The sequence below is a fragment of the Macaca fascicularis genome, chromosome 7, assembly GCF_037993035.2.
Source record: "Macaca fascicularis isolate 582-1 chromosome 7, T2T-MFA8v1.1".
NCBI lineage: Eukaryota > Metazoa > Chordata > Mammalia > Primates > Cercopithecidae > Macaca > Macaca fascicularis.
Genome location: NC_088381.1, coordinates 45,206,985 through 45,234,159, shown reverse-complemented (window position 1 = coordinate 45,234,159; position 27,175 = coordinate 45,206,985).

The following is a 27,175-nucleotide window of genomic DNA, read 5'->3' as shown; positions in this document are numbered from 1 at the left end:
CCCTGGAGATTTCTTCTTGGAAGTTTTTTAAATTATGAATTTAATTTTTACATATAATTTAAAATTTTATATATATATATATAAATATATAATCATTCACTTTGAAGGATTTTTAAATTTCTATTACAGATTTACTTTTGAATCCAGGAGCTGAAAATTAGAGCTGAGTGTCCAGTGCAAGAAGTGGGAAAAACAACAAAAGAATAAACTGAAAGAGACTAGAAGGAAGGAGTTAATAAAAATAAAAGTGAAAATTCACAAACTAGAAAATGAATAACCTAGAGATCAACAAAGACAAAGTCCATTCTTTAAAAAAGAAATAAAGTAGAAAAATGTATAGTAAGAGACACAGAGATGGCGAGAGGGTAGGAGAAACAGAAGGAGAAGGAAGAGAATAAGAAAAGGAGGAGGAAGAAGAGGATGAGGAAGAAGTTGAGGAAGAGGAGAAGAGGGAGAAGGAGGAGGAAGAAGACTAAGAATGAGGAGGAGGAGGAGCAGAAGGGCTTGTCTATTGTTTCCTCTTGAGTAGATTCAAGTTACGCATTTCTGGCTGGAATGTTACATAAGTAACGTTAGATCCGGAAACATTTGGAGACACATGATGTCACCTGCCCCTTATTGAGGATACGAATTTTGATCACCTGATTTAGGTGTCATATAATTTCTCCACTGAAAAGTTATTTTTTTCAGGCTGGGTGCAGTGGCTCACGGCTGTAATCCCAGCACTTTGGGAGGCTGAGGTGGGTGGATCATTTGAGGTCAGGAGTTCAAGACCATCCTGGCCAACATGGTGAACTCCCGTCATGACTAAAAATACAAAAATTAGCTGGGCATGGTGGTGGATGCCTGTAATCCCAGCTACTCGGGAGGCTGAGGCAGGAGAATCGCTTGAACCTGGGAGGCGGGATAGCACCATTGCTCTCTAGCCTGAGAGACAAGAGTGAAACTCCATCTCAAAAAAAAAAAAAGTTATTTTTTCCTTGCAATTATCAACCAACACATAGAGAGACACTGTTAGACTATGAAAATATCTTACTCATCACTGAACTATACACAAGCGTTTGCATCAATTGCTGAAACTTGCCTCTTCCAATGTTTACTGATGCATTTGCCTCCACATTTGCCAGGGGCATGCAGCATTCTACATTCTTGGTGATAGCCCTCCCTCCTCTCCCATATGTGTCTATTTGTTTGTATTTACCTATTTATCTATTTATCATGGCTATAGACTCTAACACTTCTACCTTTTCAGTAATTTATAATTCACTGTTATTCCAAATGATTTGAGTGTTCAAATTATCCTAGATTTGACCAGTGGAAATCCCTTCCAGTTGGTTCTTGTGTCCCTGTGACATGCTGCCATCATTTTTTGAGCCAGTCCTTCCTTTCTGGCATACTAAGATGTTTCAGGCTTATCTTGCACCTATCCTGACCCAGCCCTAGAATCAGTCATTTCTTCAAGCAGTTCTGGTTTCTTTCATTGGGAAATAATAGTAGAGACCAAGATCTGGGCGTTGGGTGTGCTCACCACTACCAGGGTGTCTTTGATTCTAGGTCCTTTTAGTAAACAGAGCTAGGAAACATAAACACACAATCATATATATATATACACACACACACACACACACACATATATGTATACACACACATCTGTACAAATACACATTACATGTACATATTCCTATACATGTACACATACATAGACATATTCTAAAAATCATGAGTTTACACTGATACCTCCAACTCCAATTTATGCCCATTCTTTCTTGCCTTCAGAATTGCTTCACCTATAGCACTACACCAAAACAAGCTGCGCTTCCGACCCCTGCTGCATCCGACCCAAGTCTGAAGTTATATAGTCGAGTACTGTATTCATAAGCTTCTTGGATTCATTTTTTCTTTTTTCCCTTCTGTGTGGTTATGGTACTTTTCTGAAATACAGTTGAGTTCATTTAAATAGGTTGAGCTTAGTGTGTTAAAAAGAATGGGAAGGGGAAAAAACCTTCCCCCTTTAAGTTCTTTTAAATTTTATTTAATTTTCTTGAATATACAAAAATTTACATGCTTCCAAAAGTCAAAACTATACAAAAAGGTATACTCAGAGAGGTGTCACTGTCTCCCACATTCCTCCCGCCCCATCCCCCCACACTTGTAAGTAACCGGCTTCATTGTTTTCTGGTTCATCTTTGCTCTGTCTTTTTTTATAAAGCCAAGCAGACATGGGTATGTTTTGCTATTTCTCCATTTCTTACTCAACAGGTAGCCCACTGTATACCCTTTTGCACCTAAATTATTGTCACTTAAAAACATTTTCTGGAATTAATTCCATATCAGTTCATAGAGGTCTTCCCCCAGCCCTTTTTCACAGTGGAGTAGTACTCACTCTCACAGATTGCCCTGGAGAGTATAAAATAGCGCATCCACTCCAAGAGATAGTTTGTGGCCAGGTGTGATGGCTCATGACTGTAATCCCAGCACTTTGGGAGGCTGAGGTGAGAGGACTGCCTGAGCCCAGGAGTTTGAGAACAGCCTGGGCAACATAGGCTGTCTTTACAAAAAATACAAAAACTAGCCAGGCATGGTTGCGCATTCCTGTAGTCCCAGCTGCTCGGGAGACTGAAGTAGGAGGATCACTGGAGCCTGGCAAGTTGAGGCTGCAGTGAGCCATGATCATGACACTGCACTCCAGCCTGGGTGAGAAAATAAAAATAAAAAATAAAAAAAATAAAGAAACAATTTGCCAGTCCACTGTCTTATAAATTTGAACAGTCACATACCCTTCAGAACCCAACGTTTCTACTCCTAGTTTTATACCCAAAACCAGAAGACACATACAAGAATTTTCAAAGCAATGTTATAATAGCAAAAACTTAAAAAAAAAAAAAAGGCCCAGTACTGCCCATCAAATGGTGATTGAATCAACAAATTGTGGTAGAATCTTTTACCACAGTCAAAACTGGTGAACTATAGCTACACAATAATACAGGTGAATTTTACCAGTAAACTATTGAATAAAAAGCCTAAGTGAGAGAAGATTACAGACAGCACAATACTATTTTTATAAAGATTATAAAGATAAAAAAAAACAAATTAAACAATTTACTCCTCAGAAGTGTAGTGGTAAATTGTTTTGCATGTACACACACATATATGTATGTATATTTGTGTGTACGTGTGTGTGTATACATGTATAATGGTAACCATATTTTTAAGGTAAAGCCATGATGAATACGAGATTCAGGATAATGATGATCTCAACAGGAGGAGGCAGGAAGATGGGATGGGAAAAGCCAGTGAGCAGTGTTCTATTTCTTGTTGTTGGTGGTAGGTTCAAAGGTGACACATACATAAATGAAAAGATAGGCCATGGATACAGCCATGATAAGCATATGCCATGAACCATACACACATACCCAGGTTGTGTAGATCTCAATCCTGCAGCTTGGACTATTTAGGGCAGATGAGACCTTCTAAGAAAAAAAATATACAAGTTACAAATTTGTTCAAATTTACAAGACAGTGGACTGGCAAATTGTTTATTTATTTTTATGTTTTAAGACAGGGTCTCACTTCCTCACCCAGCCTGAGGGCAGCGGCCTGATCATGACTCACTGCAGCCTCAACCTTCCAGGCTCAAGTGATCCTCCCACCTCAGTCAACCGAGTAGCTGGGACTACAGGAATGTGTGCCACCACGCCTGGCTAATTTTTGTATTTTTTGTAAATACAAAATCAGGTATCAAAGTGATTATTATTAAGAATGAGAAATTACGCATTTCTAAAATATGACAAATAACACAATCATCACAAAATCCAGAAGAATAACATTTTTTATTATTAATAGTAATGGACAGCCTTACACACCTCTATGATACGGATACATTTTTTTCCTATATGTTAGCATTTCTGACGGCAAACTCTGTGATCACCTTTTCAAGTAATAATGATTTTATAAAATTATTCTTCTAAAGAAAAGAAAAAGATAATTAGGCCTTCCCTCTGGCATGGGTTTTCAAACTGTGTTTCATGATGGTAGTTTGGAGAAAGCAGCTCCATGACCTGTTACTAATAATGTCACACCTGAAATGTCCCCTGCAGTCTCTTGCTCAGCTGGTGCTTTATGCCTAGGACCACCGTCATCTGCACCTGCTGGACTGGTAACCCTTGGAGCCAGGTGACCGTTGATAAAAGAAAAACTTCAGCCAAATTAAATTTAAAGGAGTTTAACTGAGCAATTACTGAGTCATGAATCAACCAGCCTCCTGAGCCAGAGTAGGCTCAGAGGCTCCAGTGCAGTCACATGGTAGAAGAAGATTTATGGGGAGAAAAGGGAAAGTGACATACAGAAAACAGAAATGAGATAAAGAAATAGCTGAATTGGTTACAGCTCAGGTGTTTGCCTTATTTGAACATGGTTCAAACAGTTGGCTACATTTAATTAGCCTAAACGCTGTGACTGGCACAGGCAATGGTCTGGTTACACCTCCACTTGTTATAGTTCATGATGTACAAAAAAAACTTTAGGCTGAACCTAAAATATGTAAGGAGACAGCTTTAGGTTAAACTTGATTTAATGTGAAGCCTGGGTCATAACTGTGTCTCCTTCAGAGTCCTTCCTGTGGCTTTAAAAGCAGAACCCACACATTCAGTGACATCCCCTGGGGGAGTATCAGGGAGTCCTGTGGATGTGGGGTGGTGCTGGCATTACCAGGGCAGAGGCTACAGATGCCCTGCGTGGCTGGACCACTGCTTCCTCCTGCATGCTCAGCAGAGGATGCCTCGGCCTTGCAGAACCCACACAAGAGGGGGGCTCTGAAACTGAAGCCTCATTAGCTTTGCTGCCAGTCACCTCTGGAACCAGGGCTTGTGAGTAGCCCAGTTCTGCTCCTCTGAGGTCACTAATAACAAGACCTTAAGGGATGGCATTGGTGGTGGTTGCTGTGTCTCTCTGGAGCACCTGAAGGAGGGCAAACAAACTACAGCTTGGTCGTGTCACTGAGAGCATGAGAGAAGCCAGGTTCAATGACCCCAGCCTTGCTTTTTTGAGTCATTCACCCGAATATTTGGTGAGCATCTCCACGTGCCAGGTTCTGTGCTGGGAAGTGAGGTGCAATGGACATGATGGGGCTAATCCCTTCCCTGTGGGAGCTTCCTTAAGAGAAGAAGGCATCAGTTTAAGTCTGGGCACACTTGCCTGTCAGAATTAAGTGTCCCCCAACCTTAGGCCTCCTCTGGTTTCTGCTCTTACTCCATTAAACCATCAGTGTGCTGTTCCATGCACCCTGGATACATCGGTTCATTTACTCCCGGATTCGTGGTGCCCAGCACACAGCTGGCATCAGCGCATTTGTTGAATGGAGGTGGTTGACCAGAAAAACCCAGGGCAGGGAGACTTGGAGGCCGTATGATAATGAAGGAAGTTGAACTGGGACTTTAGCACTCACCTTAGGAACCTCCCCAGCCTGTTCTGACTTCTGAAGCCAGCCACATGCAAAGTGGCTCTCTCTCGCTTCCCTCTTCACAGTGTGAGGAGCAGGGAGAACCTGATCTGCTGGCTCTTTCCTGGGGAGAGGGGTGGGCAAAAGAAAGAGCATGGCCCAGCGATTGGGAGCAGACAGTGCTGGATTCAGATCTCTGCTGTACCGCTCACCGTCCTGGGGCCTCCCTGAGTCCCACACAGCCGCAGGCTTGTTCTCTGCAAATGATGACAGATGCCAGGCGCCGTAGCATCTCCTGGATTACCACCTGGGAGGCCGCACAACTAGAAAGTCCACAGGGCCCCAGTACAAGGTCCCAGCCCTGCTGTGCACGCAAAGCCTCTCTGCTCTCAGGCCTGACCTTGCACTGAGGGTAAGCTCCAGGAGGGCTGGGCTCATCTTTACCCCCGCTGTATCCTTAGCATCCAGAACAGGGTCTGGTACAGAGCCCGTACAAGATAAATATTTATCCAAAGATGAAAAGATTATACTGCAGAAATAGAATAAATACAAAATTTTATTGTCAAAAGTGACACGTCACTAGACTTGTTGCTTTGGTTAAAATGACTTCCCGGCTATGAAAAATCTGGCCTCAAAAATGTGTTTTCCACTTTTCAGGAGGACTAAATGCCAATTCAGTGCTACTTGAAGAGCTCTTTCCTTTGTTGATTCTATTATTACTAATCCACTGTGAAATGTTCAATTGCAGACCAGGAGAAGTAGACAGCTGGACTGGAATGAGATTGTCATGGCTCTGCTCACATGTCAGAAAGCTGCAAATACTCCTTCCTCCTTTCACTTCTGTATTTCAGATGTCCCAAACCAGCCTGCCAGCAGTATTTGTCACCCTGCCTTCCCTCCAACCCACCTTTAGGAATCTCAGTAATACAAAGGAAGGAGGGTGACCTTGTGTACATGAGAGTGTATGTGACTGTGTATGAATATGCCTGAGTGTGTGTGTCCTCCTGTGTGAGTGTGTGTGTGCCACTTCTTTCCCTGTAAGGTGTTCAGAACCCAGGCTTCACTTGGAACCTCCTGTGAGCTCTGGAGCCATGTTCTCCACTTTATTATACCACAGTTGCCCAGAGAAGGACCCACGCACCATGTTCAGTAGACCTGGAATGCCATAAGGTTGACCCAGACCTATAAATTATCTGCCTGGAGGTTCCCCAGCCCTGTCTAAGTTGCCTGGACCCACACAGAAATTCCATGTCCCTGGAAATCTAGCTTTTTAGCTCACTTTCCTAAATATCAGGTGCCCCTTCCTCACCTTGGCATTCACTTCTCTCTCTTTATTCGCGTACCCCAGCTGCAGCTACTAACAGCCTGGGTAGGCCACCAGTCTACTGTAGGGGTCCTTGTCCCCTCTAGTCTCATGTAAGATTCAGCTTCTCCTCAGCACAGTCCCTAATCACCTTCAGAGTCTTCCACTCCCCCCATCCCTCCTCTACCCTAGAATTTCTCCTTTATGACCTCCTCACGGGTCATCCCTCTCTGTTATTCCTTACCCCTGCATCTCATTGCATGTTTTGTTTGTTTGTTTGTTTGTTGTTTTTTGAGATGGAGTCTCACTCTGTCACCCAGGCTAGAGTGCAGTGGCACAATCTCAGCTTACTGCAACCTCTGCCTCCAGGGTTCAAGAGATTCTCCTGCCTCAGCCTCCTGAGTAGCTGGGATTATAGGCACGTACCACCAGGCCTGGCTAATTTTTGTATTTTTAGAGGAGACAGGGTTTCACCATGTTGGTCAGGCTGGTCTCAAGCTCCTAACCTCATGATCTACCCGCCTTGGCCTCCCAAAGTGCTGGGATAACAGGCGTGAACCACCGTGCCTGGCCGCATCTTTTTTTTTTTTCTTTTTTTTTTCTTTCTTTTTTCTTTTTTTTGATGGAGTCTTGCTCTTGTCGCCCAGGCTGGAGTACGATGGCGCAATCTTGGCTCACTGTAACCTCTGCCTCCTGGGTTCAAGCGATTCTTCTGCTTCAGCCTCCTGTGTAGCTGGGATTATAGGTGCCTGCCACCATGCCTAGCTAATTTTTTTTCTACTTTTACTAGAGATGGGGTTTCTCCATGTTTGCCAGGCTGGTCTCGAGCTCCTGACCTCAGGTGTTCCACCTGCCTCAGCCTCCCAAAGTGCTGGGATTACAGGTGTGAGCCACTGCACCCGGCCTCATTGCATCTTATTTTACCAAAATAATAAACATCACTCATCTGCTGATGTCTCTTTTCTTCCTCTTTGCCCTTATGGGATTATTCCTTTTCTACTAGCAAGTAAGCTCCATGAGGGCAGGATGTATGTCTGTTTTGCTCACTGAAGTATCCCGAGTGCCTGGCATAAAGTAGGTGCTCAGGAACTATTATTGAACACCAACAAATGCATAGCATGGTTGAGCAACTGTCCAGCGGGTTTGGAATTAGCTCAATTTATCAGCTTCTGGAGCATTTTTGGAAATCTCAGTAGCTCCAGAAATAATGTTACTAAAGCCCCAGGAAAGGAACATTTTGTTACTTGTTAAACAACTCACCAAAGCCAAAAAACAAAAAACAAAGAAAACTGCCTCTCACCACAAACTCTATCAATAATTTCATCCTTCTTTAGCCAAATCCACTTGGGGAGAAAGAACAATAGAATGTGCAAGGAGTCCCCATTTTACCAGGTATACCTGTGCTTTCCTTAGAGCTTTGGTTTGCAATTTTGACCGGGTATCATAATTCCTGGAGAGTTTGTTTACTCCTATGCTCTGTAGCCAGAGGCTTGGCCTTCCTAGATCTGGGATGAAGCCCAGAATCTGCATTTTAATAATCTCTCTATCCAACTTAGAAGCAAGTAGCAATCTCCCATCTCAATTTGAAATACTATATCTTAGAGTTTATAATAGCAAATGAAAATTCAGGAAAGATATGACCTGTCATGAAGGAGGCTAAGGGGAGTTGGTTGATAAATCAAGCATCAGGTATTCTCAGGAGCCACAGCTGAAAAAAGGACATTATGAAAACTGAAAGGACAGACAGTCACACAGCCACGAACAAATTCCAGAATAAACTGAAGAAGGCTTTTTAAAGGAAATGGATGTGAGTTTTTAAGGATTTGTTTTGTGAAGGAGAATATGGACTTCATAGGCATTTACCCATGGTATGAGTTACAGGGAAACAGATTTCGGCTCCACATAAGAAAGAATTTTATCACAGACTCACCCTGCAATGTACTGGGTTAAAGGATTTGCTTGAAGATTGGCGAAAATTGTATTTGCCATCATTTCTTCTTTGAGATAGCATTCACAGGGCTAGAAAGGAGAATAATGACCAGCAGTTGGGCTTAAGAATGGAATAAATGCCCAAAAAGAAATCTTCCATAACAAAATGTGATCACCATTGTTAAATCACTGTTGGAAGGGAGATCTGAAAAACTGTGGCATTTTTCCTTAGTGGTGAATGCAAATTTGGGCCGGAGCTGAACTGCCAGACAGAGTAGTAAAGAGCTGTATGGGGGAAGGTGGTGGGGGAAGTGTATCACTGAGGTATCAAGGTAGGAGAAACTTGGGGAGAGCAAACAGGATAAGAAAGATGTCTGGGGACCTCTATTGTTATGTTGTATATGACATTACTACCTGGCTTTCATCTCACCTCAAAATCTTCATTAAGCTTTAGGGTTTTCACCAATGTTTTGGGCTTTTGAGGGACATTGTAGTCTTGATTGCCGATCAAGTTGGACCTGAGACAAAAATCAAAGACTGCTCATAGAAGAAAAACCAAATATTGGTTTTAGCAATGCTAACAGCCACTAGCAATTGAGCTGTTATTGTGTGCCACACATGGTGCTAAGTACATTAAATGCAGTATTACATTTAGTTTTCACTATCATCCTCTAAGGTAGAAATCATTATCCCTCTTTCTCAAGAAAGAACACTGAAGCTCCAAATATAAATAAATACACACACACACACACACACACACACACACACACACACACACACACACCCATGTGTTACCCAGGTTATGTTACCCAGGCTGATCTCAGTCTCGTGGGCTCAAGTGATCCTCCCACCTCAGTCTCCTAAAGTGCTGGGACTATAGGTGTGAGCCATCGTGCCTGACTGGGGCCCCAAATATTTAAACAGTATGCTCAGCGCTAAAGCTGGGATTTCAGCCCAGGCCCATTTGACCTCAGGGTCTATATTTCAAAATACTACCTCCCTATGAAGTAGCTTCCCTGGTCACTGGAAAATGTCCAGTGAAAGGCTGGTGAGCCTCTGTCAGGTATGCAGTAGAGTTTGGGCCTGCCAGGAGTTTAGGCCGTGGATGATGCCTACACATACGTACACTGGATGTGAACACACATATGAGGATGCACACACACTTCCTGAGGATGCACACACATGTCTTTTGCATACTTGCAATGGGACTGAACCAACCACAGCTCTCAACTCTGCTGTGTCTTCCTCTGGGCACATCATGTGACCTCTGCTGGGAGCTCTTGGACCACAGGAGTTTGGCACCAGGCATATTCAGCATTTCCTTCTCCCACACTGCATATCTTAATTGGGCACTTGTCCCAGGCCACACAGGGTACTAGGCACTGGGAATATGGGAATGAGCAAAAGCAGACAAGCTCCCTGCTCTCATGAAGGAGACAGACAATCAACCACACAGACAAACATGCAATTGCACCATGACTGTGCTGTGATAAGGGGTTTTGTGGTGCTATGAGGGGAACACAGCCTGAGGGCCTGGGATTGAACTGGGCTTGGAGACCCAGAGACCAAGTTGTGAGGTTGAGCAGGTGTTGTTCAGATAGCAGATGGGGAAGAGTGCTCTGGGCAGAGAGAACAAAATGAACAAGGGCCCTGCAATGGGAAGGAGTGTGGCCCTGGAGAACTGGCTGAAGGCTGGTGGGGCCTGAGCAGCCATGGGGGTGGCAAATGGCCCACAAGAAGCTGGGGTTAAGTGAGCAGGCAAGATAGAGCCTTGGAATCCTAACAGAGACAATTCCTCAAGAGCAGTAGGGAGCCATTGATGGATTTTAATGGGGGGACCAGACAAGTCAAAACAGATTTACATTTCAGGACACAAACTCTGGCTTCAGTGTGGGATAGAGATAAAGGGGGACTAGTGGAGACGCGGTGAGTCCTGCCAGGCAGTGATTATATGCTCCAGTGCCATCACCATCGAGATGATGGTGGAAGATGCCAAGGTCTTTTAGGACACCAGGTCTTTCCTCACCAGCTAGTGCTCTTCTGCAGAGCACTGGGGCCCAGGAAGGGATGGTCAGTTTATTGGCCCACCTAAGAAAGAAGTAGGCACCTGAAGGTGGTACAAAGTCCCTGTGTTGTCCTCCTAAGACCATCTCCTCTTTCGCTTAGCTCAGGCATTTTGTGAAACGGTGGGGGACTGGAGGAGGGTGAAGAAGAGAGGCAAGTTCTCTAATTTCTGGGCCATTTTCCCATTTTTTTGTGGGAAAGTGCCCTGCAGTTATCTGCATAGATTGTCAGATTGTCTGGCAGAAACCCCAGCCGGGGCCCTCTGGGGAGAAGAAATGCATGATTCAGCCGGTGGGATGGAACCAGAAAGGTTTGCAATTGATGAGGGAGGCCAGAGAGAGGCTGGCGGAAGGGTAGGGAGTGAGGGGCATGGATTCTTCCAGGCAAGAGAGCTCTGGGGAGCAGGACAGGAGACAGTGAGGAGACCCCAGAAATGCTAAGCAGAAGGCAGACTCCTGAGCACTGCTTCCCAGAAGCAAAGCTGCACCACCAGGGAGCCAAGAAATAATAAGATAGGACTGATTGAGTGACTGATTCAGCAGTGGGGTTGCTCTTGGTCCAGACCCAGCCTAGAAATTACAGGCCTGGGTTGCAGCATCCGGGACAGCTACTGGAATCAGAGGCCTGCCGGTGATTGTGGTCAACAGCCACATGGCCCTGCCTTGCCTTCCTGGGCCATGGTCATCTCTGATTGAGGGAGGAGCTCTTGCTCATGCACCAGACTGGAGATCGGCTCCCACGGAGGCCCTGCCAGGTTGCCCCAGCAGCACAGATGTCAGGGAATACTCCGTCCACTTAGCACTGCAGAAACTAGCCTGGCCTCACCTGTGTCTGTAAGACAAGAATGGAGAATTCAAAATCTCCTGCATGGTGGTTGTGAAAATGCAGGGTTTTAGGAGTATTGTCATGGTGCAGAGGAGACAAAAAGTGGCTTTATAATCCTAGCTCTGCCATTGCTGTGGTACTTTAGAAAATTCACTTCCCCTTTCTGAGCCTCAGTTTCCCAGCCTGGAAATGGAGATGATAGTATCCACCCTGGCTCACAAGACTTGTGATGGCCAAATTTCAACACTTTGAACAAGAACAAGATAAGACTATAATGACTAACTTCCATCACACACGCTCATGGTCACAGTCCATCTGACCTCCCACACTATTGTAGGGATGAGAAAGCTGAGGTCATGGAAGTTAAGTGTCTTGATTAAGATCTAGTGGATGGTGAGTGGCTGAGCCAGCACTCTATCCCCATCCACTGATCCCAAGACCAAGGTTTCCTCCACCACCCCATAGCTGCCTGTGGGCTAGTCTGGAGCCAATTTGCATTTAAAGAGGTTTTAAAAAATATATATTAGTTCTCAAATTCAGAACCAGAGACAACAGTTGCCTTGTTAATTTTCAGACCTAAAAAGACAGGGTCAGCTCGTAGCAACCTCTCCATGAACCCCAACCAAATAAAATACCTGAAGCTTTGTCCCCGCAAAAGCTTTGAAACAGGAGTAGCAAGGTTAGAGTTGGGTGGGTACTTTGGTTTGTTTTTTGTTTTTGTGGAGATCAGGAACTTCAAAGATCAGGTACTTGCCCTCTCCCCATCTTACAGATAAGGAAACCGAGGTCTGTAGAAGACAGGAATCAGCATGGTGTCACTTGTCCAGTTAGAGGCAAAGCTAGGATGAGACCCTGAGTCTTCCTTATTCTCCATATGATGTTCTTTCCAAAATGGCAACTGCCTCATATATTCATCATAGGTGGCCGGGTGATCTCAGGACTTGAGGGATGAGACTTTCAAGGCCTTCAGCAGGTTGCGGGGAATCCTGGTCTCTGCTGGGGTGCAAAGAGCTTTTTATATGCAGGTTCAAAGCCCATCCTCACCCCATCAGGTCCCTTCACCTATCTGTCCTCATCCCTCATCTCCCCAGCTCCAATTTTATGCTCTGGCCTGGAGGGCTCCTCACCAACCAGCCACCACCTTCACCCACTCCTCCCTGGCCCCTGCCTTGATTTCCCCCACTGCTGCCATCCTTTCCACCTATCTAATTTTTACTCTGCTTTTAAGGGAGTCATTCTGCCTGCTCCATGAAGCTTGTTCCAGGTTCTCCAGCCCTCTCTCCCTTTTCTGAACCATGATAATAATAATAATATTATAGCTAACATTTATTGAGACTTAGTACATTCTAAGTGCTGTGCTAAGAGATCACGTCATTTAAATCCTAGGTGCATTACTGCTCCTCAGTGGATACATACTTATGTATGGGGTGTGATCACCATCTCTTCATTAGGCTACTCTAATGATTCCCATGGTTGCACCGTGATAGCCAAATAAGTGTTGTCAATGCCAGTAGCCTCAGGGGAATGCTCCCCTGGGAAATTAGACCAGGGCAGTAATAAGCAAAGTGACCTTCAGAGACAGATTGGTCCCCACATCAGCAAAACTGAGTTACGTCCTGATGGAAAGGTCCAAAGAAGGAATGTGTAGGTCAGATGGGGGAGGGGCTGGCTGATCACAGAAGAGTGGAGGAAGATGATGTGCCCAGATCAACACTGGCAGTGCCCAGGAGGGCAGAGGAGAGGCAGCCCTTGCCTGTGGACTGGCCACATTGTCTTTCACGTAACAAATCCACTTCATGCAGTCTCTCGTCATTCATTTACTACTGGCCATGCCTATGCCAGGCACTCCTCTAGGGTCTAGGATTGGTTGGCGCATTGAACAGATGAGTTTCCCTTGCATTTATCACAATGTGTTACTTTATTTTTAGCTGTTTATTGGTTATATCTCACCTTCATGGTTTGACTTTAAGCTTTCTTCTGTTCAATGCTGTGTCCCCACTGCCCAGGATGGAACCTTCTTCACGGTAGCACTTGGTAAACATTTGTTGGTTGAATGAAGGACATGTCATGCCTGTTGAGGAGAGAGAGGCAGGAAATTTTATCAATGACCATGAAGATTCCAGCCTCATGCAAGGCCACCCAGGTGTGACAGGGATGTGCCCTGCTGCACTTGAACACACGAAACCACTTCCTGCCGGTGATACTGGCCCCGACTCAGTCCCCCTTCCGGGAGAGATTGTGAGCACCCCAACGTGAGTGCTGAGTTGTCCTTGCAGGTCGGTAATGCAGTATTTAGGTTTATCCATCAGATTCACACACTTTATTCACAAGAATACCCTCACCCACACCTAGGTGCAGGCTCTGGGTGGGGGCCACAGGTGTCTGAGTGTGCCTGGCTGAGAGGCCACGTGCTGACAGCCCCCTTGAGGACTTCCAGGGGAGGGCCAGCCAGCAGTCCCCAGAGCAGTCCCCAGAGACCCCTGAGGTCAGCCTGGCAGGGCTCCTTTCTGTTGGAATGTCCACACCAACAATGGGCGCATTGTAGCTCCCCAGTGTGGAGCACCACTGCATTTGTGCTTAAAAACTGCTTCCACTCCTCTGTCACTTCCCCAGAGCAGGAGACCATATGGGCAGAGGACTCTGGGAGGTCATTCTAATCCAACTCCCTCATTTTATAGTAATTATTTATTATAATATACATCATACCTAACGGGAGTGCACAGAGACAGGCGTATGGTGTGTGGAGTCATAATGTCACCATGTACACACTCCCTGAACTAAGAAAAGAAACATTGCAAATGTATTAGAACTGTCCCCGCTACCATTCCCTGTAGTAACTTCCAGCCTCTACACACCAGAGGCAACCATATCTTGATTCTTAGTTAACCAGTCTTTACTTTTAAAAATAGTTTTACCAGCAGGGCACTGTGGCTCACGCCTATAATCCCAGCACTTTGGAAGGCCAAGACAGGAGGATTGCTGGAGGCCAGGAGCTCAAGACCAGCCTGGGCAACATAGTGAGACTACTATCTCTACAATAAAAAATTTTAAAAGTAGCCGGACATGGTGGTGTGCACCTGTAGTCCCAGCTACTGTGGAGGCCGAGGTAGGAGGATCGCTTGAGTCCAGGAGACTGAGCCTCCAGTGAGCCCTGATCACGCCACTGCACTCCCACCTGGGTGACAGAGAAAGACCCTATCTCATAAATAAATAAGGAATTAAATAAGTTTTCCCACTTGATACGTACTTTTTATTATGATTGAGGTATAATTCACATTTCATAAAATTTACCCTTTTACAATTAACAATTCAGGGGTGCTTAGTATATCCCCACAGTGTGCAACCATCACCACTATCTAACTGTGGACCATTTTTATCACCTCCCAAAAAATCTCTGTCCTCATCAGCAGTCACTCCTCATTCCCCTATCCCCATATCTCCCGGCAACCACTAATCTGGCTTTCCATTGCTATAGATCTGCCTACTCAGGATGGTTCATATAAGCAGAATCAGATGATATGTGGTGTTTTGTGATTGGCTTCCTTTACTTAGCATAATTTTTCAGGGATCATAATTTTTCAGGGATCATCTGTGTTGCAACAGATATCAGCATTGAATAATGAAACACTAATTTGTGATAATAGTTACATGACTGTGTTTGTCAAAAATCATGAAAGTATACATTAAAATGGGTACTTTTTTAAAAAAATGGAAATAAATTAAATGGTGCTGTATGAATTATTCTGTGACTTACTGCTTTCACCCAGCATTGTTTGACATTAGTATGTGTTTTTACACAGCTGTAGTTTGTTCACTTTGTCTCTGTATAGTATTCTCTTGTTTGAACATGCTGGAATTTAGTTATTTTACAGCTGATGGACATTTGAGTTGTTTTTATTTGAGGGCTAGTAACAGTTCTGCTATGAACACTCTTTAAAGTGGTCCCTGGTGCACATGTGCAAAACAGCCTTTATCTAGAAGTGGAATTCAAGTCATAGGGTTTTTGCATGTTCAACTCTACTAGGTAGTGTTAAATTACTTTCCAAATAGTTTCATCAATTTATACTCCCTTTGGCAGTGGAAGAGAGTTCCATGCCTCCATATCCTCACCAATACTTGGTGTTGTCAGACTTTTTAATTTCTGCCTGTCTCATTAGGGTGTAATTTTGTATCTTGCGTCTTTCATTTGCATTTCCCTCATTACTAATGAAGTTGACCCTCTTTTCCTACACTTATAAGTCATTTGTTTCCTCTTCTATAAAATCTGTTTATGTCTTTTGCCTTTTTAAATTGTCATTTTCTTATTGATTCTTATTTATATATTCTAGATGCTACTCAATCTATTGTTAGTTTTATGTGTTTCAATTCTCTTCTCCTAGTCTGTGGCTTGCCTTTTTATTCTTTTTATGGAGTCTCCTGAGGGACAAAATTCTTAATTTTAAAATAGTTAAATTGATCAATCTTTGTCTTTATGATTTGTATTTATTGTGCTTTACTTAAGGAGTCACTTCCTACCCTGAGGTCATAAATGTATTCTCTTATATAATTTCCAATAGTTTTATAGTTTTTTCCTTTTGTATTTAAGCCTTTATTCCATCTGGAATTGATTTTTGTGTATTGTATAAGGTAGGAATCTAATTTCCCTTTTTTTCCATATGGACAACCAATTGTCTTAGCACTGCAGGTCTGCAGCATCTGGTCTGTCATATATCAAGCTTCTTCATATGTGAGGCTTTATTTCTGGGCTCTCTTTTTCATTTCATTTCTATGCTAATATCACACTGCCTTAATTACCATATCATTATGGTAAATCCTGATACCTGGCCTGGTAAATTCACCACTGGTTTGATGGTTCTTTTTAAAATCAGAATGTGTTGGCTATTCTTGATCTTTTTGCTCCCCCATATAAATCTGATAATCAGCTTGTTAAAGAAAGTAAAATACTGTTGAGATTTTAATTGGAATTACATTAAATTTACATACCAACTTAGGGAGAACTGACATTATGATGATACGGTGTCTTCCTATCCAAGAACATGGTCTATCTCTTCACTTATTTAGGTCTTCTTTAATGTCTTTCTACAACGTTTCACAATTTTGTTAATAAAGGGCTAGCCCATTTCTGTTAGATTATTCCTAGATTTTTTTTTTTGCTATTTTCATATTTGGTAATTTTTAAAGTTTTAAATTGATATACATTAGTAAAATACATACATCATAAGAGCCCACTGAATTGTTACAAACTGAATGCACCCATTTATATAGCACTCAGATTAAGAAATAGACCATCAATAGCATCTCATAAGACCTTCATGCCCTTTGCCAGTCACTGGCCTCCAGGGGTAAGCACTAACCCAACTCATTCTCACCCAAGCAAGTATCAATTCATTCCACCCATTTGTGAACTTCATTTAAATGAAATTACATAGTATATACTCTTTGAGACCTGACTTCTTTACTCATCATGATATTTGTGAGATTGTCTCCTATTGTTATGTGTTATTGCAGACTCTCATTTCAACACAGTATTACATTGTGTGAAAATGCTACAATGTATTTATCCATTCTTCTGTTAATAAGTACTTAGTAGTTTCTAGCTTGGGATTATTATAAGTAGTATGGTTAAAAACATTCTAGTCCATATCTTTCAGGAATATATTCTGGAGTGGAATTGCCTATGTGTTCAACTCTAGGAGACGCTGCACTGCCCAAGAGTTTTCCAGAGTGGCTGTACCAGTTGACATTCCCGCCAGCAATGCAGGTGAGCTCTGGATACCTTTCATCCTTGCCATCAACCGATATTTTCTGTCGTTTTCATTTCAATATTCCAGCAGGGATGAAGCTGTATCTCTTGTGTGTATGTGTTTAAACTGCTTTATTGAGATATACTTTACATACAATGAATTTCACCCATTTCAAGTGTACAATCCAGTGATTTTTAGCATATTTATAGAGTCTTGCAGCCATCACCATAATCTAATTTTAGAACATTTTCATCATCCCCCAAATCAAAAAGAAATCTTGTACCCGTTAGCAACCACTCCTCATTCCTCCTCTGTTTGCTCCTCCTCCTATATCAGCCCTAGGCTTCACTAACCTACTTCTGTCTCCATGGATTTTGCCTATCCTGGATATTTCATATAAATGGAATTATAAAATATGTAGTCCTTTATGACTGGTTTCTTTCACACACACACACACACACACACACACACACACACACACACACACATACACACATATATATAGTATGTCAGTACTTCATTCCTTTGTATTGCCAAATAATACTCCATCATATGGATGTGCTGTGCTTAATTTATCCATTCATCAGCTGATGGACATTTGTGTTTTTTCCACTTTTGGCTATTATGAATAATTCTGCTATGAACATACATGTACAAGTTTTTGTGGGGATGTATGTTTTCATTTTTATTGAATAGTTTCTGTGAATAGAATTGCTAGATCATACGGTAAACCCACCAGGAATTGTCAAACTGTTTTGCACAGTTCCTGCACTATTTTCATTTTCCCAGCAGCAATGTATGAGAATTCCAATTTCTCCATATTCTTGCCAATATTTGCTATTATCTATTTTCATCATTATTCTAGTGGATGTGAAGGGATAGCTCATTTTGGTTGGCATTTCCCTAATGACTAGCAACGTTGAACACTTTCTCTGTGCTTGTTAGTTATTTGTATATCTTCTTTGGAGAAATGCTATTCAGATCTTTAACCCATTCAAGACATTAGGTTATATGTCTTTATTATGATAGTTGAGTTGTGATCGTTTTGTTAAGTACTCTGGATACAAGTCCCTTATCAAATTTATAATTTGAAAAATTTTCTCCCATTCTGTGGACTGTGTTTTACTTTCTTGATGTCCTTGGAATCTCAAGGATTTCAATCTTGTTAAATTCCAACTTAACAATCTGTTTTATCATTTGTGCTTTTGGTGTCACATCTAAGAAATACCTGATTGATCCAAGGTCACAAAGATTTATGTCCATGTTTTCTTCTGAGTTACACAGTTCTAGCTCTTACATTTAGGTCTATGATACACTTCAACTTAAATTTTGTGTATGTGTGAAATAAGGATTCAAATTTATTCTCATTGTGGTTTTAACTTGCACTTCTCTGATGACTAATTAAGTTGAGCACCTTTTCATATTTTTATTAGTGATTTGGGTACTTGTTCTTGAAGTGCCTGGCTCATCATGTACTTTACCCATTTATTAATTGAGATGTTTGTTTTTTCTTAGTGATTTGTAGATGTTCTTTATGTAGTCTGGATACGAGTAATTTGTTGGATAACCCACTTTGTGGGTTACATTTCCACTCTCCTGATGGTGTCTTTTGATAAACAGAAGTTCTAATTTTTATATGGTTTGATTTATCATTTTTTTCATTTATGATTTATGCCCTGTTTAAAAAATCATTGCCTACTTCAAGACCATAAAAGTGTTCTGTAATATTTTCCTCTAATTTTTTAATTGTTTTGCCTTTCACATGTAGATCTGCAGTCCTTCTGGATTTGTCTTTGTGCGTGTTTAAAGTAGTGAGCCAAATACATTTTCTTACACGTAGACAATCAATCAAACTATCACCACTTATTGAAATGACAATCCCTTCTCACGCTACACTATAGTGTGGCCTTTATCATAACGGGTAACAGAATATGCATGAATCTGTTCATGGGCTCTCTTATCTGTTCCATTGGTCTGTTTGTATATCTACCACACTGCTGTAACTACTGCAGCTTTATAACTTGTTATCTGGTAGTGAAAGTCCTCCAGTTTAGTTCTTAGAGATAGTTTTAAATATTTTAGATATTTTGAATTTGTAAATGAATCTTAGAAGCAAGTTGCTTATGTTCACCAAACATATATATACACACTGATTTTGATTGATTGGAATTATATTAAATTTCTAGATTAATTTGGAAAAATTGACATTTTTGCAATAATGAATCTTTCCATTTTCAATCCATAAACATGGCATATTTCCCTTCATTTAGGACTTTTAAACTTTTTCTCAATAATATCATGTAGTTTTCAGAATAGATCTTGCACATATTTTGTGAAACTTATTCCTAAGTAGCTGGTGGTTCTTGATATTAATGTAAACTGTATCGTTTTAAAGTGCCATTTTCTCTTTGTTTCTGGGCTATAGAAAGAAAATAGATTTCTAATTATTAACTTTGTATACAATGGCCTAGCTGAGTTCACTTATTAATTTCAACAGTTTGTACATTCTTTTCAGATTTTCTGGCTCTACATTCATGACTTCTGTGAACACAACTTTCTTTCTTTCTTTCCAATTCTTGTGCCTTTTATTTCTTTTTCTTGCTTTATTGCACTTGGTAGGACCTTCAGTACTATGTTGAGCAGATGAGATAGCAGCCTTCCTCATCTTACTAATCCCAGGGGGAAAGTATACAATATTTATTTCTAAGCATGAGGTTTGCAGTAAAGGTTTTTAAAAGATACTTTTTAACAATGTAATGATGTTCTCTGCTATTTCTAGTTTGATATGATATTTTATCATAAATAGATATTGAATTTTGTCAAATGTACTTTCTGAATCTATTAAGATGATCGTATTATTTTTTATTTTCATTTGGTAATATTATAAATTATACTGATTCTATTTTTGTTTTATGGGGTTTTCAGCTTTCTTGAGGTATACTGGACAAAAAATTATATGTTCTCAAAGTGTATAACATGACTTTTTCATATACACACGCACTGTGAAATGATTACCACAATCAGGCTAACATATCCATCCGCCGACATAGTCACAGTTTTTGAATGTGTGTGTGCGATAAGAACACTTAACATCAAATTTCTTAGCAAATTTCAAGTATATAGTATAGTATTATTAACACTAACTATAGTCACCATGCTGTGCTAGTGATCTTCAGAATTTATTCATCCAGCATAACTGAACCTTTGTACTTTTTGACAAACACCTCCCATTTCCTTCACCTGCTAGCCACTGGCAGCCACCATTCTATTTGCTGCATGTATGAGTTTGACTTATTTAGGTGTCACCTGTGAGATCATTCAGTATCTGTTTTTCTGTTGTGGCTTATTTCAGTTAGTATAATGTCCTCCAGGCTCATCTATGTTGTTGCAAATGGCAGGATTTCCTTCTTTTCTAAGACTGAATAATTCCATTTCTCACACACACACACACACACACACACACACACACACACACACACACACTACATTTTCTTCACCCATTTGTCCATTGATAGACACAGGTTGTGACTATTTTGAATAATGCTGTCATGAACATGAGGGTGTAGAGAACTCTTCAAGGTACTTACTTCATTTTCTTTTGATGTATACCCAGAATGGGATTGATGGATCATACAGTAGTTATATTTTTAATTGTTTGCAGAGCTTCCATACAGAATGGCTGTACCAATTTACATTCCCACCAACAGTGTACAAGTGCTCCCTTTTCTCCACATCTTCACCAACACTTGTTATCTCTTGTCTTTCTGATAACAGCCATTCTAACAGGTATGTCTCTGTGGTTTTGATTTGGATTCCTCTGATGATTAGTAATGTTGAGCACCTTTCCATGTACGTGTTGTCTATTTGTATCTTCTTCTTTTGAGAAACGTCTACTCAGATCCTTAGCCCATATTTTAATGTTTTCTGTTGTTGTTGTTAATGAGTCGTTCGAGTTCCTTACATATTTTGGATATGAACCCCTTATCAGATAAATACTTAGCAGGTATTTTCTCACATTGCATAGATTGCCTTTTCACTCTGTTGATTGTCTCTTTTGCTGTGCAGAAGAGTTTTAGTTTGATACAATATCACTTGTCTATTTCTGTTTTTGTTGTCTATGCTTTTGGTGTAATGTTCCAAAAAAGTACTGCCCAGACCAATGTCAAGAAGATTTTCCCCTATGTTTTTTTTTTTTTCAGTAATTTAATAGTTTCAAGTCTTACATTGAAGTCTTTAATCTGTTTTGAGTTGATTTTGGTATATGGTATGAGATAAAGATTCAATTTCATTCTTCTGCTTATGGATAGACAGTTTTCTCATCACCATTTAGGGAAAGAAAGAGACTATCCTTTCCTCATTGTCTGTTCTTGGTACCCTTATTAAAGATCAGCTGACTGTAGATACAAGGGTTATTTTTGGTTTCTTTATCTTTTTGGTTTATATGTCTGTTTTTATGCCAGTACAATATAGTTTCAATTACTGTAGCTTTATAATATAGTTTGAAATTTGGCAGTGTGATGTCTCCAGTTTTGTTTTGGCTATTCAGGGTCTTCTGTAATTGCATATGAATTTTAGTATTTTTTTTCTATGTCTGTAAAGAATACCACTGAGATTTTGATAGTGGTTGCATTGAATGTACACCACTTTGGGTAGTTTGGACATTTAAATAATATTAATCCTTTCAGTCCAAGAACACAGAATGTCTCTCCATTTATCTGTATCTTCTTTAATTTCCTTCATCAATGTTTTATAAATTTCAGTGTACAAGTCTTTCACCTCATTTGTTAGGTCTAACTAAAAATCCCTAAGCATTATTATTCTTTTTGTGGCTCTTTTAATGAGATTGCTTTCCTAATTTTCTTTTCAGAGAGTTTATTGCTTGTATAGAAACACAACTGATTTTTGCATGTTGATTTGGTGTCCTGCAACTTTACTGAATTTTTTATTAGTTCTAACAGATTCGTTGTTGTTGTCGTTCTTGAGTCTTTAGGATTTTCTACATATAAGATCATGTCATCTGCAAACAAGAGATAATTTTATTTTTTCTCTCATTCAGATTTGATTGTTTATTATTTATTCTTCTTGTCTCATTGCTCCAGTACTACATTTAGTAGAAATGGTGAGAATGGGCATTCTTACCTTGTACCAGATTTTGGAGGGAAAGCATTCAGTTTTCCCCCATGGTTTATAATGTTAGCTGTGGGTATTTGCTATATGGCCTTTATTGTGAGGTAAATGGCCTTCTCTATTTATTTTGTTGAGAACTTTAATCATGCGTGGATGTTGAACTTTGTCAAATGCTTTTTCTGCACCTCTTGAGATGTTCATATATTTTTCTTTAATTTTGTTAATGTGGTATATCACATTGATTCATTTGCATATGCTGAACCATCCATGCATCCCAAGGATAAATCCCACTTGTTCATGGTGTATAATCCTTTTAATGTGCTGTTAAATTCAGTTCATTGGTATTTTAGTGAGGATTTTGCATCTGTGTTCATCAGGGATATTGACCTGTAGTTTTCCTTTCTTGTGCTATCATTGCCTGGCTTTGGAATTGGGTTGATGTTAAACTCATAAATGAGTTTGGAAGTATTCTCTCTTCTATTTTTGGAAGAGTTTAAGAAGAATTGGTATTAATTCTTTGAATGTTCAGTAAAATTTACATGTGAAGCCATCTAATCCTGGACCTTTCTTTTTTGGGAGGTTTTTGATCACTGATTTAATCTTTTTCTTTGTTATTGGTCTGTTCAGGCTTTCTGTTTCTTCTTGATTCAGTTTTGGCATGTTGTACATTTTTAGGAATTTATCCTTTCTTCTAGATTATGCGATTTGTTGGTGTGTACTTGTTCATAACATTCCCTTATAATCTTTTTTACTTCTTAGATATCTATTGTAATGTCTCCTCTTATATTTCTGATGTTATGTATTTGAATCCTCCCTTTTTTTAGTTAGTCTAACTAAGGGTTTGTCCATTTTATTTTCTCAAATAACCAACTCCTAGTTTTGTTAATTTTAATTTTATTTTTTATTCTCTATTTGATTTATTTCTGTTATAATATTTATTATTTTCTTTTTTCTACTTTGAGTTTTTTTTCTTCTTTTCCTAGTTTCTTGATATGCAAATTAGGTTGTTTATTGAGATCTTCCTACTTTTCAAATATAGGCATTTGTTGCTAAACTTCCCTCTTAGTACTGTTTTTGCTGTATCTCATAGGTTTTGGTATGTTGTATTTTTGTTTCATTTGTTTCAAAATATTTTTTAAATTCTTTTTTGATTTTTCTCTTGCACCCAATGGTTGTTCAATAATTTGTTATTTAGTTTCCACATGTTTGTGAATTTTCCCATTTTCTTACTGTCAATGATTTCTAGTTTCATTTCACTGTGGTCAGAGAAGATGCTTGGAATGATTTTAATCTTTTTGAATTTGTTAAGAGCTGTTTTACGACCTAATGTGTAATCTTTCCTGGAGAACTTTCTATATGCACTTGAGAAGAATATGTATTCTGCTACTGGGTAGAAAGTTCAGTGTATGTCTCTTAGGTCCATTTGGTGTATAGAGTTGTTCAGTTTTCCTCTTTACTTATTAGTTTTCTGTCAGAATTATCTATCCACTATAGATAATGCGGTTAAAGCCTCCTACCACTATTGTGTTGCTGTGTATTTCTTTCTTCAGATCTGTCAATGTTCATTTTATATATTTGGGCCCATACATATTAATAGTTGTGATAGCTTCCTGTTGAATTGATCCATTTATCATTATATAATGAATTCCTTTGTCTCTTGTGGCATTTTTTGACTTAAAGTCTTATTTTGTCTTATCTAAGTGTAGCCATCACTGTTCTCTTTTGTTTAACATTACATGCAACATCTTTTTTTCACATTTAGCTTATCCATGTCTTTAAAGCTAAAATGAATCTCTTGCAGGCAACAAATTGTTGAACCTTGTTTTTTTACATTCATTCAGCAACTTTGTGTCTTTTAATTGGAGAATTTAATCCATTTACATTTAATTATTAATAGGTAAGGACATATTCTTGCTATCTTGTTAAGGGTTTCCTGACGATTTTGTAGAGCCTTTGATCCTCTCTTATTGTCTTCCTTTGTGATTTAATAGTTTTTTGGTAATGGTATGCTTGATTCTTTTCTTTTTATCTTTTGTGTATCTACTAGACATTTTTTCCTTGTGATTACCGTAAAGCTTACATATCACACCTTAGACACAAAACATATTACAATCTGTTTCAAACTGAAAACAACTTAACTTCAATCACATACAAAAACTACACTTTTAGTTCTCCTCCGCACACATTCTATGTTATTGATGTCACAATTTGCAACCTTTCATATTGTGTATCCTTTCATTATTGCATCTCTTTACAATATTGTCTATTACCCCAGTTTAGCTCTTTGTTTTGTTATAGTATATCTGGCTATTTTTTAAAGCTGTTTTTCAATTCACATATTTCCTCTCCAGCCTCTCTCTTCAGGGTTTAATTTGCTCATTAACCAATTCCACTGGGTTTTTTATTTCAGTTATTATACTTTTAAAATTCTGGATTTACTTGATTCTGTTTCAAACCTGCTTGTTTCTTGCTCACATTTTTAAGATACTTTTTAATTTATTTAAACAGTTTTTCAATCTGGTAAGTCCAGCATATGAAGTCTTCACAGATCTGTTTCAGCCATTTGTTGTTTCTTCTGACTCTCCTCTTTGGTGCCTTATTTTCTTGTGTGTTTTATTTTGTTTTTATTGTGAGTTGCTCATTTTCTTTGGAAATTTACTTGTGAGAATTATTTGAGGGTTGGGTTTTAATTCCCCTAGAGATTATTTATATTTGCTTTTATCATCCTAGGACCACTTAAAATTAAATTCTCCATTTGAGGTTTTGGAGCCAGGCTGATAGGATTAATCTGGACTCCAAACTCACATACAGACAACCTATAGTTTTGAATTTTCATGGTTTTTTTTTCTCTCCATCCACAATAAATTTTTTTTAAAAAGTTTCCAAGCTTTACCTTCTTTGTAGAGCTTTTTTCTTATTCACTCTTACGCAGAAGATAAAGCTTTGGTGGGCCAGGAGGGATGTCCTAGCTTTATACAAGAAGATCTGTTATTAGATTTGCTACCTTGGGTGGTCTTCCTATTCTGTTCCCTGCTTCTGTAAACTCATAAATCAGGAGCTCTAGATCCCCCAAATTTTGACAGCAATGCACAATTCAAAAGAGAGCTTTGGCACCAACTTCCAGCCAAGGATTTCTGGTTTCCCCTTATCTGTGATCCCTTACCTTTATGCCAGCTCATTAGTGCAATTAAAAATATTCTTTTCTACTCCATACAGAATTATCCACTATTTCATTTGGTAGGGTCATTTATGGCATCTAGTCTGCCATAACGCAGGAAAAAGGAGTCTCCATAACTTCTCAAAAAAGGAGCCCAAGGTCCAGAGCAAAAAAGCAACTCACAGCCATGAATGCTGACACTGTGGCAGCAGTTAGATAAGTCCACTGAGATTACTACTCATGAAAGGATTTCTACTCATGGCTAACCTGAAAGGTTGTTCACCATGGCTGATGAGGGCAGAATAGCCAGAAGTCTCTAGTTTATGGTCAAGGAGGGTCAAGTGTCCCCCAGCCATCCTTCCATGCCTTCTTTTCTTCTTATACTTACGGTTCACAAGAAGAGGACATGGAACACGACACGAAGACAAGGCCAGACCAGTTGGCGGTAGAATCATGAGCTTCTTCTCAATTATCGTACACTCCAGAAAATGCTCCTTGTCCCTTCTCTTACCATCCATCGGCACTTGCTGGCTTTCAGCTGACCTCTCCTGATTCCCTGCCTCACACTCAGCAGCAGCCACCTGATGTCTGGCTGCTGGCCTGGGTGCCTGGGGAGGAAATATCTGCTGTGGGAGTGAAGAGCCACTGTTGGCTCCTGGCATTCAGTGCACTTGTGTTTTGATCTGTGTCCCAGGAAGAGTAAGCCAAAGAAAGTTGAACACAGCTGAGCACCCAGGCTCATTACTTTCATCATCGCGAAAGCTCATAACTTATTTACTGAATGCTTACTTTACATTAGGCCTGAGCTACACTCCTGACAGGCAGTAACTCTCCTAATTCTCATGCCAATCCTGAAGTTAACAGAGGTTAACTCACTTATTCAAGGTCCCACTATTGGTAAGTAGTGCTGGGATTCGAACTAGGTCTGTCTAATTTCAGATTCCATGATCCTGACCTGTCCATGGTACTTTATGGCCTGAAATGAACTTCCAGATCATGTAAGAGTGATGAAGCAACTAGCCCAATGTCCCATTGTCAGTGGCAGTGCCAGGCTTGTGTGATTTTCTTCTTGATGCCCCAGGGGCAATGGGCAAGCATGGAAGCCCTCCCTGTAACTTCCAAGGGTCTGGCCCTTGGTGTACCACCTTCTTTGGCCTGGACAGTTGAAATCTTCCAGTTATCCCCCCTGTACAAACTTGGTTGCTTCCATTGATGAAAATAAACTGTTTGAGAGAAGAGAGACTACAGGTCAGGGGAGAGTCCCGCAACACCGTCCCTCAGATGCTCTGACCCCAGTCAGACTACAGACACACAGGAGCAAGAGCGGTCTTGCCAAGCTCTCCTTCATACCTCCCGCATAGCCAGTTGGAGAAGGAGGCAAATTCCCTGCAAATTTCTTTGAGTCCTCGCTTCACTGCCAGCCCAGCTGCCTTCAGGGCTACTGTAGAGCCAGCATGGGAAACATCGAGTGCTGCTGGGTTTCTGCCTTTCTGTCCAGCCTTGGAAGCTCTTTGGGCAAGTGGACCTGGAGGAAACTGCAACGCTGGCTCTCCTTTCTGAAATCCTGAGGAGTACCAGGCATAGAATTT